At 40.7% G+C, this 14526-nt stretch overlaps 1 protein-coding gene across 4 annotated transcripts in view; it reads left to right on the top strand.

Annotated features, from left to right (window-relative positions):
- The first annotated feature begins 8981 nt into the window (after nt 1-8981).
- Nucleotides 8982-14526, top strand: part of RABGAP1L (RAB GTPase activating protein 1 like) — a 753436-nt gene continuing 747891 nt past the window's right edge. For all 4 annotated transcript variants that reach the window (XM_060644898.3, XM_060644899.3, XM_060644901.3 and 1 more), the window contains exon 1: nt 8982-9185. The gene's annotated coding sequence lies outside the window, so the exon portion shown is untranslated. The remainder of the gene's footprint in view (nt 9186-14526) is intronic.

Raw genomic sequence — 14526 nt, forward strand, 5'->3', positions numbered from 1 at the left:
GATATGATAGATCCAAATAAACAACATCAATTTTAAAGGAATTACATTATTATGAAACTACTTTGACTCTGTATTCTAAAATCAAGGGAATCAATTAAGGAGTATGAATGTAAAATAAGGTTTAAGGGTAAGAACACTAGTTAGATCCAACTGCAGTGAATAAGACCAAAAATAACAAATAATAATGCATTATATAGGTTTTCATTCTCTATAAGTTTTGGAAGTTGGCATTTCAGAGGGTTGGACCTTCTACAAAGTCATAAGGGACCTAAATCCTTTTAGTTCATCACCCCTCCATTCCTATGGTATGCTCTTGTATTCTGGTTCAAGATGGTTGCTAGATTTAACCATCGTATCTATGTTCCAGGTAGCAGGAGGGAGGAAAGAAGAGCCCATTTCTCGTCTTTGAAGAAAATGTCTCAGCTCTCTTTGTCAGACAGAATACGTGGCTGCAAGGGAAGTCAGGAATTGTAGTCTTTTAACTATGCACATTCTAGTCTTGAATAAATTTGGGGTTTTGTTACTAAGGTGGAACGAGAAAATGGATGTTACAGCAAGCATTCAGGAATCACCAGCATAGAGACTCAAAATATATTTCTTCTAAGAAAAGTGCTAGGTCAAACCTTGGTTACTAACAAGTAGAATTACTGATAAAGATCCTTACATGTACTATACGTATGACTTCCTTTAAATGCTTGCTTTCCCTATGAAGAATGAAAAACCCAAGAAAACCTACAACTAAAGAAAAACTACAGTTAGTAGGAAACTCAGTAACTTGTTATATTATTTAAGCTCTCTGTTTTACTGAGAAGAGAAACATCTCAATAATTTCTGAAACAAATTTGGGAATGTGTTCATTCATGCTATTACTCATACAATAAACACTGAATGTCTAGGGACCAGGGGAAGAAAAAGACATGATTTTAGTCTTCAAAGATCTAAAATCTAGTGGAGATAGTCATGAAAAAATTTAAATGTATGGAAGTGTTATAGGTGCTGTAAGAAAGTATGTACCAGCTGTTGTGGGAGCACAGAAAACAAAGATATTAATTCCATAAAAGAGATAGAAGGTTATGTATCCAAAGTAAGGCAGAAAGTGATGTGAAATTAAATGAAAAATTATTATGCAATTTATAATATACCAAAAAGCATAGAAAATAACATAATTTACATCCATTTATAAGCTATCCTGAACTCAGATATTAAGAATATAATCACAGGACATACTTTTTGTTACAAATAATCCCCAAACCTGGATTTTGGTATAAAGTTTGAACTTACTAGCATTGATGTATAGAGGTAAAAACATTATAAACCAATGATCTTCCACAAGGGGTTGTGATTGTAATTAAATCAAAGAGTTAAAGAGTAGTAAGAATGTTTCTGAAATTCGAGAAATGCTAGAGAAAGTGGTAGGGATCTTTCAATACATTCTAAAGCAATAGTGTTTATCATTTAATAATTCTCCATTAGTTTTAGGTTAGGTAGACTCTAATAGAACTTAGACATAATTTTTTCTTCTTTCAAATTTGAAGCTTATTTTGTATGTAGCAATGGGAAAAGGGACTAAAAACTGTCTTGGGGGGAGGGGTGGGAGGTGGTAGAGAGGGTGTGGGTTTCTCTTGACTCAGAAGAGGAAAGTGGTAATTTTCCTCCCTTTACCATGAAAGTATTTGTAATTTTTGAAGTTGCTTTTCTGCAAAACATATGTATGTAAGGAATATTTCTGATATGGCCAAAGTCTAAATTCTAGGCCTGTGGCAAGTACTTCAAGGGAACTTGGGGTCATTGCCAGAGCTATGTTTGTGTGCCTCTTGTAGGGAATGCATCAGGGAACAAGAAGTCTGCTAAAATGGCTGACACAACATCAACACAGAGGCAGGCTCCCTCTTTGACTATGTAGTTTCTTTCCGTTATTAAAACATAGAGTTCCTTTTCAATTTTCTTCACATTGTTAAAAAAGAAGTTACTTTTTAACCATTTTTCTACATTGTTAAGAAAAAGTAATCCAATCTAGAATGCTAGATAATAACCTAAAAATTTGAGGAAAATATATATTGCCAATTTCAATATTTTAAAAGCTGGGGGTTGCCTGGGTGGCTCAGTTGGTTGCCGACTTTGGCTCAGGTCATAATCATGGTTCATGAGTTCGAGCCCCACGTCAGGCTCTGTGCTAACAGCTCAGAGCTTGGAGCTTGCTTTGGATTCTGTCTCCCTCTCTCTCTGCCCCTCCCCCACTCACACTCTGTCTCTCTCTCTCTCTCAAAAATAACCATTAAAAAAAAATTTTAAAGCAAGACAGGAAATTCCCAGGTTCTAGAAAAAGGAAAACAGAAAACCAGAGCATTAGGGGGAGCTGAAGCCAAGTACATGCTGAAGCCCAATTGGAATAGGGAACATGCTATGAGACTGGAAGACTAAAAGACAATGACCGCTGATACATGCAGCAACGTGGATGAATCTCAGAATAAGTACGCCAGGTGAAAGAAGCAACACAAAACAGAATGCATATTGTACAATTCCATTTATAGAAAAGTCTAAAAAATGCAAACTTATCTATAGTGACAGCAGATCAGTGGTTACATGAGGATGGGAGAGAGAGTGGGAGAGAGAAATTACAAAGAGGCCCAAGGAAAGTGTTTTGGGTAATGGATATGTTCACTATTTTGACTGTGGTGATGATTTCATAGGTGCATATGTATCTCAAAACTTGTCAAATTGAATACTCTAAATATGTGTAGAAATATGTGTAGACACATTCAAAAGAATGAAACTGGACCACTTTTTCACACCATACACAAAAATAAACTCAGCATGGATTAAAGACATAACTGTGAGACTTGAAACCATAAAAATCCTAGAAGAGAGCACAGGCATTAATGTCTCTGACATCAGTCACAGCAATACTTTTCTAGATATGTCTCTTGAGGCAAGGGAAATAAAAGCAAAAATAAACTATTGGGACTACATCAGAATAAAAAGTCTCTGCACAGTGAAGGAAATGATGAACAAACCAAAGGGCAACCTACTGAATGGGAGAAGATATTTGCAAATAACATATCCAATAAAGGGTTAGTATCCAAAATATATAAAGAACTTATACAACTCAAGACACCAAAATCAAGTAATCCAATTTAACAATGGGGAGAAGACATGAGCAGACATTTCTTCAAAGAAGACACACAGATGGCCAAGAGCACATGAAAGGATGCTCAACGACACTCATCATCAGGGAAATGCAAATCAAAACTACAGTGAGATATCACCTCACAACTGTTAGAATGGCCAAAATTAACAACACAGGAAACAACAGTTATTGGTGAGGATGCAGAGAAAGGGAAGCCCTCTTACACTGTCGGTGGGAATGCAAATTAGGGCAGCCACTGGGGAAAAAAGTATGGAGGTTCTTCCAAACATTTAATGTAGAATTACCCTATGATCCAAGAATTGCACTACTGGGTATTTATTGCCAAAATACAAAAACACTAATTCAAAGGGATACATGTACCCCTATGTTTATAATGGCATTATTTACAATAGCCAAATTATGGGGGCAGCCCAATAGATGAATGAAAAAAGAAGGTGTGGTATACACATACATTGAAATATTACTCAGCCATAAAAAATAAAATGCTCCTATTTGCAATGACATGGATAGAGCCAGAGAGTATAATGCTAAGCTAAATAGTCAGAGAAAGACAAATACCACATGATTTCACTCAGATGCGGAATTTAAGAAACAAAACAAATGAACAAAGGAAAAAAAGAGAGGCAAACCAAGAGACAGACTCTTAACTATAGAGAACAAACTGATGGTTACCATAGGGAAGGTGTGAAGGGGTATGGGTTAAATACGTGATGGGGATTAAGGAGTGCACTTGTGATCAGCAATGGTGATGTATGGAATTGTTAAATCACTATATTGTGTACCTGAAACTAATATAACACTGTATGTAAACTATATTGGAAGGAAATAAATAAATAAATACATACATACATACATACATACATACATAAATAAATTGCAGTCTATCACATGTCATTTATATGTGTCATTTATGTCACATAAAGCTGTTAAAAACAAAATCAACAAGCAAGTTCAAGACATCCTTCTTTCTGTTTTTGTTTATGTAATTTATTTGTTGAAGGAATTTCAACATTCTGTTGAGTTTCCCACATTCTGGATTTTCTTGATTGCAAAAAAAAAAATTCTTATCTTTTAGAACTATGTAATGAAGAATTTATGGGTGAAATCCACATGAGGGGTGGGGAAGAGGAGATTGGGCATATATTGATCATTTTCCAAGCTGAGTAGCACCTGAAGACTGATACTGTTCTCTCTACTTTTTATGTGCTTAAACATTTTTGTAATAAAGAGTTAAAATAAAAGAAGTCCTGGGTCCCCTAAATCTCTTAGAGGTTGAACATAGAGGTCTACATTTTCTAATAATAAACTCCCAGAGTGATTTTGTTATATGTTAAAGAGAATCACTGGCCTAGATCAAAGTAGAGGACTCTGATGGTGAGATGGATGTTGGATACTTGCCACAAAGTATGGGAAAAACAGTTTCTGGTATGTGTACTTTCTATTTCTTATCAAATTACAAAAATTGACATTTATTCTTTTTCAGAGAGATTTATGGCTCTGCCTACTTCCTCCACTGCTGAGAAAATTTTCTGATCCCTACATATATACTGATTTTGTTCTTTTTAAAAATGTTTATTTCTGAGAGAGCGAGCAAGCAGGGGAAAGGCAGAGAGAGAGAGAGAGAGAGAGAGAGAGAGAGAATCCTAGGCAGTTGCTGTGCCACGAGCACAGAGCCTGATGCGGAGCTCAAACCCATGACACATACTCATGACTTGAGCCAAAATCAAAAGTCGAACACTTAACCGACTGAGCTACCCAGGTGCCCCTAATTTTGTTCCTATTTAATTTTAAAAGTGTGATTTTAATATAGGTTTGCTTTATCATTTGGGCTTAGTATGATTTGCCTGAATTACTCTGAGTTTCAGCCCTACATAAAACTGAAACATAAAAGTTTGTTTTCTGTATCTATAGTCTCCTCTATGACACCTTTGATCTCTCAGATTCTTCGTGTCTCTTTTTTAATCTTCCCACTAGTAAAAAACCACTCAAAAACCATATGATAAACTCATTTATACAAGATTACTGATTAGAGTCATGAAGTCCTCTTCTCAGGGAAAGTAGATTTAAAGAGGGCACAGGATTTAAGTTGTTAAAAAGAAAGTATGGTGATGAATTCTCGGGCATCAAGTAACCTAGTCAGAGAGTTTTGGGGGGTGGTTACCTTCAAGACCCTTTACACTTTTACCAAGCAGGTTGTTACCTATTGATCCATTGAAAATGTATCCTTAGAAGAACTGGATAATGCCTTTTCTTTTGTAACTTGCATGGAAAACTTAACTTTGGTTGCAAGCAATAAAATGCCAGGTTTGAAAATTTTTTAATGTTTATTTATTGTGAGAGAGAGAGAGAGAGAGAGAGAGAGCGTGTGAGAAGTGGAAGGGCAGAGAGAGAGGAGAGAGAGAATCCTAAGCAGGCTCTGAGCTATTAACAGGGAGCCCTGATGCCTGGCTTGATTTCATGAACCATGAGATCATGACCCGAGCCAAAATCAACAGTCAGATGCTTAACTGAGCCACCCAGGTGCCCCAGATTTGAACTTTTTAAACAGTCCAGAAAGTTTATTGGCCCAGGAAACTTAGTAAATCTGGAAAGGGGTAGGCTTCAAGCTGGGTTTGAGCTTTTCTATTATATGTCAGCTTTATCCTCAGGCTGGCTTCCCTCATGGTAGCAAAGTGGCCACAGTAATTATAGGACTTAGATTCATCTATCACACTACCCAGAGTAGGAAACAGGGCACTTTCCTTCTCCCAATAAACATGAGATCTGGCCTTCCTTATGATTGGACCACTTTAGATCTGCATTAGTGTCTATCCTTGACAGAGTTAGGTGGAGACCAGATTAGGCTAGTTATGGAATCAATTAGGGCCCACACCTGGAGCTGGAGCCGGAGCTTTTCCCATTCAAATCATTAGCTGCCTCACAATTGCAGAGGGGTAGAAATGCATGCTGGGGAGTCAACCAACAATGCCCAATATAAAAGATATACATTTCCTGCCATTAAATACCATGATTTAAATTCTTCCAGGGGTGCCTGGGTGGCTCAGTCAGTTGAGCGTCTGACTTTGGCTCAGGTCATGATCTCAAGGCTCCTGAGTTGGAGCCCTACGTTGAGCTCTATTGACAGCTCGGAGCCTGGAGCCTGCTTCAGATTCTGTATCTCCCTCTCTCTCTCAGAAATAAACATTAAAAAATTAAAAATAAATAAATTCTTCCATTTTGTTCAATATGTAACTTATTTCTTTTTGATATTATAAAATTTTATAAGTTTTAAAAGTTTTTTCTTAATGTTTATTTATTTTTGAGAGAGCACAAGTGAAGTTGGGGCAGAGAGAGGAAGATACAGAATCTGAAGCAGGCTGCAGGCTCTGAGCTGTCAGCTCAGCCCGACATGGGGCTTGAACCCGCGAACCATGAGATCATGACCTGAGCCAAAGTCAGGCACTTAACCAACTGAGCCACCCAGGCACCCCTAAATTTTATAATTTTTTAAAAAGTTTATTTATTTATTTATTTTGAGAGAGAACATGAGTGAGGGAGGAGCAGAGAGACAAAGAGAATCCCAAGCAGGCTCTGTGCTGTCATGCAGGGCTCTAACTCACGAACCTTGAGATCGTGACCTGAGCTGAAATCAAGAGTCAGATGCTTGACTGAGCCACCCAGGTGCCCAATATTATCAAATTGGGAATTGCAGGCCCACCTGAAAGAAACAGGGTAAGATAAGGTACACTAGGGAATACAGAGACTTTGAGGAGAGAACACATGTCCTGTAGCCAGCCGATTGTCACTATGTAGGTCCGCTGTTTCCAAATCTTTGTTTTTTTAAAAGAGAATGCCTGTGAAATCTTCTGGCTTTTAACATTAACTTTGGCTAGTTTAAGTACTGTGTAGGCCAAACAAAACAAAACAAAACAAAACAAAACCCAACATGTTTGTGCATTAGATCTGGACCTAGGCTACTAGTTTCTGTCATATTATGAGCCATGCTCATAATACCCTCCTCCATAGTGAGAGCTTTAGCCCTTTCAAGGACTAGGGCTGCTAGCATTTGCTAATGGCAAAGGAAGCCATAGCGGGGAGAGAAGTGAACAGCACACATTATATGAAGGATGCTGTTATTAATTCTTTGGCATGTACTTAAAATTGTTTTCTTGGTGGTGAGGATGAGTTTACACCGAATCACCCTCACTGTCTCTTATTTAGGTTCTGTTGTGACTTGTCTCTTATCTAGGTTCTCTTATGGCATCTCTTATCTAAGTTCTATTGTGAAGAACAGTTCAGTTTTGCACAATGACCCCTGGTGATCAGAGGTGTAACATGTGGCCATAGGTCAGAGTTTGCCCTTTTTGTCAAAAAGCTTCTGTCCAGTGAGAGGCTGTCAGAAGGTAGAAACTATGTCTTTCATCTGTTGACTTCCTCATGGTCCCCAGTGTAACTTTACGTGTACTTTATTTAGTAGAGGTTTGGTACTTATCAGGTTATTTACTAATAGGTACTTGTTTATTAATAGATACAGATGATTTGAGTTGTTCTAAACCTAATTTTATTAAATATCAAACTTCCAGCATTTACTGAGTCAGGGCCAGAGCTAGGTAGACTCTTGGAATACAGAGGTTAAAGGACCTTCTGGGAAGGAGCCCCGAAGGTAGGGGAAACAGAGAATAGTTGCAATACTCTTGATATGTCCTAGTATCTCTAGACATTTAAATCAGGAAAAGTTAAAAAAAAAAAAAGAGAGAGAGAGGGACCTTTGGACAAATGTCATACGTCTCAGAGCAGTTTTCGGATCTAATTGGGGAAATGAGAGCAGGGGAATTGAAGGGGGACGGGGGGAGTATTTTAAACAATTCATTCTAGAGCTCAAATCATTGGACATACACCGAAGGCTTGCTGCACCAAAGGCACTTATTCATACAATTGCATTTATGGAGTACTTCCCGTGAGTCAGGCACTCTGGTAGGCATTGTGTAAGATAGAAAAATGAATGAAGCAGGTCCTCAAGGATTCTCTAGAGGGATAAAATATTGCACAGATTTACCTAGATAAGGTTGAATATATGCGGTGCCACAAACCGATAGAAACAAAGTGCTATGGAAATTAGGAAAGTTTACAGTTCATTTCTGGCTGCAGGATCTAGGAAGGAGGATACCTACACTTGAAGGCTCAGTACACAATACTTGTAGAAGAGAAAGAGTTGGCTTCTTTTCTCTCTACTATGTCTATCTACTCCCAAGAATAAAATGAGGGCCAGTTTTCTACATATAAGTACACAGCAGGTATTTTCCCTCTTCTATCTCCCGAGTCCCACACGATGAACCAGGAAGGGAGTGCTTCGCAAGCACACAAGACACCTTGAGAAAGGCACAGAAGAGAAACTGGCGAGAAAAAGTTATTGTTTAAGGTGACTTCCCTGAGGATTACTGTGCATTAAGAGTGAAGACACGTAAACCAGGTTCCTGAGCAGGAACACAATCGCCCCAAACTTAGAATTATCTAAGAACTGGCTAAGCACTGGGCAGGGCCGTCACCTACCCTGACCCGGGCCCGGGGACGCCCCTCAACGCGCTCGAACCGGCTGGCCCCAAGGGCGCGGTTACCTCCCCGGAGGGTTCTAACGCCAGGCGAGGGCCTCCCGCCCTTTTCCGGGTCCCTATTCTTACTACCCAGGTTCTATCAGGTCTTCGCTCCCCCGCCCCCAGCCCAACCTCCGCCAGGCAGGGACGTGTACGCGCGTGCGCGCCGCCCCCGAGGGCAGAGAAGGCGCCTCCGCCCTCAGGAGCGCGCACGCCGCGCCGAGGGGCCCTGACGCGCGCGCTCCCGGCCCGCCTCCTCCTCGGCCCGCCCCCTCCCTCGCCTCTTCCTGCCGGGCGGTCCCCCTCTCCCCCCCTCTTCGCTCCCTCCGCCTTGCTCCCTCCGCCCTCCCAGGGCTCTGGCGGCCGCGGAGTGAACGGGACGGGCCCGGCCGCAGAGCGCGGAGCGGCGGGTGGGACGTGGGCGCCTGGCAGAGTTGTTCCGGCCCTGCCCGCGGAGACGTGAGGAGGTGAGGCGAGGGCGGCCTCCTAGGGGCGGGTTGGCGGCCGGGCGGCAAGGAGCCGCGGGCCGGGCCGGGGGTGTTGGCGCCGGGGCTGAGCCGTGGGAGGGTCGGTGTGGGGGCCGGGCCGAGCACGGGATGCGAGAGGACTGCGGGGAGGAGGGCACCGGGGCTCCGGGACTGTCGGTCGCTTCCTGGACCCCACAGCTCTGCCTGCTGGTCGCTTCTCCCGGCCCGGGCGGAGTCGGGGCGCCCCTCACCTGGGGGCGGGGTGGGGACTTGGGCGCTCGCCCCCAGCTGTGCCCTCCTGACAGTGCCGCCGCCTCCGCCGCTGCGCCTTGCCTGCCGCCTGGCTCGAGGTCCCTGCAGCCCCGCGTCCGGGGGGCGTGTGGTTGGGGTATTTGCTTACCCACACAGGCTTCTGTTCGTGACCGCTTTCGCCCTCGCGCTCCCCCTGCCTCCGCCCGGCACTTTGCTCCGCTCTTGCTGTTGATGCTTGTGGTTTTGCAGTCTGGGAGGGGCTGCGTCCTGGGCAGATCTCTACCTGCAAGGAATGCCCCGCTTCAGAGTTGACCTCCTGGCCGCGAAAGTCCTCCGTCCAGGTGTGGGTGCTTAGTGTCCTGATAACTGAGTCAAAGTTTCTGAGACTGGTCTAGTACTTTGCACGGGTCGCCAACGGTGCAGGGCTAGGCAGTGCGTCAGCATGTGGAAAGGGGCTACCAGCCAGCAGAAGGTGGCCGAGTGCTAGAGGACTGGACTGACAGGGTTTGTTTCTGACCCTGGGGCAGTGCGTCCAGGTGCTTGTGTATTCTCCTTGTAGCTCTCACGATTATCTTAGAAAATGTACCAAAACGTAGGTGGTCACTTGCAGAGTTGAGGGTTTCCTGCAAGTGAGGAGAAGAGCCAACCTCATTATGCTAATTAGTGGTAAGGAGAACTTTTGCTTGCTGGAGAGATTTCAGCGGTGACTGGAAACTGATTTCAAGGCCTGCATTTTAGTACTGGAAGGTTTAGGGATTTTTAATACACTTAAATTTTTTTGTACTTGGTGGGAGGTAGGTGGTTGCTTGTTACAGTTCTGAAAACACAATTTCAAGAAAACATTCTGACTTTTCTTATAGCAGTGTTTACATATGGCTTCTGTACTGTAGAATAGCCAATACTATGATGTCAGAAAATACAAAAATGAAGTTAGCTTGTGGTCAAATTGGAAGTGGATTTTGTCCATGGAAAATATTGGTCCACCAGCTGCTAGCACTGGAAAACTGGCCTATGATTCATTATCTCAAGAAAGAGCCCCATGTGAAACACAATGAAATTGCAAAGGAGCAAGACCAGATGAATTTCATCCGTTTGTATTTAAATGCTCACCTGTTTGGTGAGTTAGTTGAGACTGTGAGTTAGACTGGTGTGTATATTAATTCAAAATGTGCTCTGATATTATGTATTAATAAGTCATCTTGGGAGAAGTGGATGTAGTTGGGCAATGCTGATATGAGAACATGTTATGTAGCCTACATTATATTCTAGAAAGCTGGAAACAAGGTAGTAGATCCCAGTACTATTGGGACATGTGGTGAATAAACCACCCAGCATAAAAAGGTGTGACAATACATGTGTGAAGTTGTTGTTGTTGTTTTTTGGCCTGAGTTATTTGATAGGAACTTTAATATACAGTATTATGGTTTTGCTATTCTGAGAGTTTTTTGTTCCTTTTGTTACTGTTTCATGATTTAGATAGTTTTCTTTTCACTCTAGTAGTTATTATACTATTTTTTGAATGAAACAATTTTATAAGGCATATGAAAAAAGTTTTCATGTTTATCAGCTTACCAGCGTAAAATTTGTGACTTGTAAAAAGTTGTAATTAAAAAATTTTTCTTTGCTTTAACCCAGATTTCAACTCAATTCTATATTTATTTGAACTCAGATGATACAGAATTAAAGCCGAAAGTCCTTTTATCCATTCTTAATGGAATAGTTAAAGAAGGAATTCTGTTGTGCCAAGCAAAAATATTATGAGTGGGAGACAGCCAAGCTTCAAGAGATTAACTTTGAAGACAGTAGTAGCTAACTAGCAAAAATTTCTTGTGTTGAGGGTATAGAACTGGATCTGTGTTCCATCCTACCATTGTCTTGAAGAGGTGTGGGGATGATTATGGCTAGAAAGAGGGTGTTTAGAGAATAAAGTAGAAACTGTAGTCTGTGGGATTCCCAGGCACAGAGTGTTTTTTGTTTTGTTTTTGTTTTTGCTATGTCTCACAAGTTTTAATGAGTTAGTGCACATATATAGCTCTTGCCTTGTAGGAATAGGTCAGCCACCGGGTCTGAGTCTGACCAGCAGAAAAAGCTGTTCCAGCCTCTGGTACTGCAAAAGTAGCTCAGGAACTTCTTACGAAGATAGTCTTATGAGCATTTGCCATGACTAACAGTGGAGGCAGAGAAAGTACTGACTTGAGCCTGAGTTATGGTAAAACATACTCACATTTTGGAGGAGAGATTTAATACTGTGAACATGGAAGAAGGCCTTTCTTGACTTGTGCCTTTTCAGAGTGGTGAATAATTTTCACTTTGGTCAGTATTTGAGATTGGGTATAAATACATGAACGTCAGTGAACCCCTAATAAGGAAGAGTTCATGGAATTTAGCAGAACTTGTATCTCAACATTCAACTTTTCATATTTCATTTACTTTCCATATTCACTCATTCAACAGGTAGGATGCCTTAATTGTTTGAGGATAGCACGTTTGTGCTCATGCTGACTCCTTTTTGTCACATTTTGGTACTTTTTGGTGTAATTTTTGGGGATTTTCCATGGAAGCTTCTAGGCATATAGTTGATGTGGAGTTAGATTTGGGCTACGATTATTTGAAATTCTGAGCCTTCTTGTTTTCTAAATAGCTTTAAAAATAGAAAACACAATTCTTTATAAACACTCATGAAAAATCTGGTTACAGACTGTGTTGTCTAGAACAGCCAAGAATATATTCAAGAAACTTCCCCTCTCCTTACCTAGTTTAGTAAGCTTAAATAAGAAATAAAGTTTTTTTTTTCAATAAAAGCCTATTTTCCCAGAGTATCAAGTCTAACAACTGTTGGATGTTCTGTTTTTTTTTTTTTTTTTTTCCCCTCCTTGCCTGTTCTAAATTCAACAAGTACATGTCTTTAGTCCATGGCAAAAACTTAATTCTAGTAGGGAATTCTCAGAAATGGGAGGTCTTGTTTGGGGATGCAAGCTTGTGCTGGAGAATTTGGCTGGAAAACATCAGATATAGAAATTAACTTTTTTATAGCACTGTTTTTTTCTGTACCTAGGGTTTTTTTCTGTACCTAGTGGAGTGGGGGCATGGGCACAAATGTCACAATTACTTGGATTTTTTTTTCATATTATGTATTTTCTCTTCCTCTCCTCCTCTCTCCCCTAACCCTTTGCTAAATGAACCACTGTTACTAGTAGGAGTGTGTTTCATCCCTAAGGTGTGTGGGGCTGAACAAAGGCTGAGAACCTTGGCCCTTTGCTGATACTTCCTAAGCCAAATTTCCACTCCCTGTAAGTTGCCTTCTGTTGATATCAATAGGGATCTCTGTAACTCTCATTTCTGAGGAGAAATACATTTTGGTGGTAAAGAGATTATGTATATAACCAAACTCAGAGTAAGATTTATTGCATTGTGGAGGACACATGGAAGACACTAGGAGATTGTTCAGCTGCACATTTATGAAACTGTTTTGACTGGGACTTACAATAAGAAACACGTTTTATACCTTAACACTCCCCCACCCACCCCATGTGCGTGTGTACAAAGTTGAAAATTTGGCAAAACTATACTTATCTTTTCAGGACCTTGCTGGAACTGGCTCATTGTACTGGCTTGTAGAAGCAGTGTGCCTTTGTCTTCCTCCCTTGCTCCATGTTCAGTGACATGAGCTTGAAATTGGCCGTGATGTGAGAGCATGTAGAAGTATATAGTTCAGGGCCTTTTTCTCCGCTTCGTATAGCCAGTTGTTAAACATTTTCTGCGCACTACTGCCTACAACACACTTTGATATTTTCTATTACACTTCATTTATTTAAAAAAATGCTGGGTTTGGACTCCCAAATTGATTTTATAGCCAGCTAATGATAGATAACAGTCTATATTTAAAAACTGGTTTGGTCTACCCTCTCCTCTTTGCAGGTGAACATACCAAAATGTTGAAGTTCAAGGTCAGATGGCTAGTTACTAGTAAAGCTGGGTCTCCAGAATCCTAGTAATCTGGCCTTGTTTCTAGTGGACTTCTCTACTTACCCAAGCCATATATGTAGCTCAGTTGAAGTGCTTACTATGTGCAACACATTGGTTAAGCAGTTGGAATAGAGTTTGAATAAGGCATGGACTTTGACCCTAAGGCCTTTATGTTTATGTAGGGATTAGATATGGAAACAAAGCTACTATAAGGCAGAAAGTAATGTGTGGTAAAGAAATAAAGATAAGGCACTCTAAGAATTTAGAGACAGGAGGGGGAGATTACTTTTGGTTGTAAGGATAAGGGAAGAGGTGACATTTTAACCGTGCTTTGAAGAATAGGTAGGATTTGGACATGTGGAAATAGGACAAATAGTATGTAAAGAAAGGCCTTTCTATACCAGGGGCCAAGGGTGATCAAAGATCAAGAGGGAAAGGACTAAGCAAGAAAGAGCATCAGATGGTGAAGAGCCTTGAATGCCAGTTTTCCTTTCTGCTTTTCAGTTTATCTTTCCTTTTTGACTCTGGAGTCATCTAGTAGTACTTCTTAACATTAGGCTTTATATATATGCCTTGCTCCTGATTAGAATATGACCCAGAGAACACTTGAGTATTCTTACAGTAAAAGCTGAAGGGAAAAATTATTAGTGTTAAGGAAGCAACCTTGTGTTTTCCAACCCTAAAACTATTGGAAAGTAAGGGAAAATATTTTCTTTGTGAGGAGATACTATTATTTTTTGCTTTGCCAGATGGCATCAAATTGGCTGTAGTAGAGGAGGGAGCAGTTTTGAAAGTATTTTCAAAGTGCCTTTAAAATGTGATTTCAGAATGGATGGATCTTAGTTTTCGGAGGCAGATCTGGTTCAGGGAGAAAGGTAGTCTTTACAGATCCATGACTGGGCTGACTAGCTTTCAGAATTTAGGGCATCAAGGCAAAGTATTTTATATGACATCCAGATGTGAGGGATTGATAGATTTTTATTTTTATTTATTTATTTTTTTACTCAAAGAATTTCAGCATTTATGCTATTTGACAGGCTGTATGACTGAGGATGTTTTGAAGTCCTGGATGGACCTTGCCTTGTTCCACAGGTGAATTAGATGGCTAGAAATGAACATAAGT

The sequence above is a fragment of the Panthera onca genome, chromosome F1 (assembly GCF_046562875.1).
Source record: "Panthera onca isolate mPanOnc1 chromosome F1, mPanOnc1 haplotype 2, whole genome shotgun sequence".
Classification (NCBI taxonomy): Eukaryota; Metazoa; Chordata; class Mammalia; order Carnivora; family Felidae; genus Panthera; species Panthera onca.